Genomic DNA, 1,237 nt, shown 5'->3' on the forward strand with positions numbered 1-1,237 from the left:
ATGTGTTGAAAACACAAACCAATAAATACAGACAAAGAATTAAAAAGCAAAGAAAACCGGAGAATACGAAGAAAACCAAGAAAGAAAGAAAAGAGAACAAAAAAGTAGGAAAAACAATGAAAAAAAACAAAGAAAACCAGTGGAAACACAAAGCAAAAAAATTATAGTGAAAGAGAAAATAAAATTCAAAGAATACTGGTGAAAAAACAAAATAAAATGGTAAAAAAGAAAAAGATAACCCGAGCAGAACGAGCGAACCCCTCGGCCTGCGGTCTGGGCCTTGTTAACGAGGTTTTTCACAAAGTAGAAAAAAAATAGTGGCCCATACAGGTCTCGAACCTGTTACTTTCGCGTTATTAGCACGACGCTCTAACCAGCTGAGCTAATAGGCCTCTTGGGTAAAAAAAAGATAATGTTGTGATATTTACAAAAAAATATTATGACATCTGCAAAATGTCACGTGTCTAAAAAAATGTACCTAACCTTTAAGAAATGTTTATACAATGTAAGAAAAGCTATCCATGTAAATCAAACAAATGTTTCGTACATTCAAAAAATATACAATCTTAGGTACTACAATATATACATGTAAATAATGTTCACGAGTTTCGAAATGTGTTCGAGACAATTTTTGAAAAAGTATATGCAATCTAAAAATTGTTTCTACAATACTAAAAAATGTTTCATACCATTAAAAATATACGTGGCAAAAAAATCAAAGGTTCAAAAATATGTTCATGACATTTTTAAAAATGATGATACAATGGCAAAATATGTTCCCGTAGGTCAATAAAATGTTTATTTCCATTACCAAAATGTACATGACATTGTAAAGACATATTCAGAAGTGTCAAAAAACCAGTGAAAATTTGAAAAATGTTTATGCAGTGTAAAACAAATGTCCCTGTAGTTTAAAATAATGTTCAATTTCATGAAAAAAGTACGACGTGTATTTGAAAAAATGCTAACATGTTTTCAAAAAAGTATTCAAAACATGCGTTTTAGAAAATGTATACCAGGTCTTTGAAAAATGTCCAAAGTGTAGCAGAAAAATGTTTCACATGTGTGCTATGAATATAGATTATGTATTCAGAAAATGTAGACATGTGTTGAAAACACAAACCAATAAATACATACAAAGAATTAAAAAGCAAAGAAAACCGGAGAATACGAAGAAAACCAAGAAAGAAAGAAAAGAAAATGCTAACATGTTTTCAAAAAAGTATTCAAAACATGC

The 1,237-nt window shown here is 29.7% G+C and overlaps 1 non-coding gene across 1 annotated transcript; it reads right to left on the reverse strand.

Annotated features, from left to right (window-relative positions):
• Positions 1-318: 318 nt before the first annotated feature.
• On the reverse strand, positions 319-392 carry TRNAI-AAU (transfer RNA isoleucine (anticodon AAU)). The gene has a single exon. It is a non-coding gene; the product is annotated as a tRNA-Ile (tRNA).
• Between the last annotated feature and the right edge of the window lie 845 nt (positions 393-1,237).

This window comes from Triticum aestivum, unplaced genomic scaffold, assembly GCF_018294505.1.
Source record: "Triticum aestivum cultivar Chinese Spring unplaced genomic scaffold, IWGSC CS RefSeq v2.1 scaffold164489, whole genome shotgun sequence".
In the NCBI taxonomy this organism is placed as follows: domain Eukaryota; kingdom Viridiplantae; phylum Streptophyta; class Magnoliopsida; order Poales; family Poaceae; genus Triticum; species Triticum aestivum.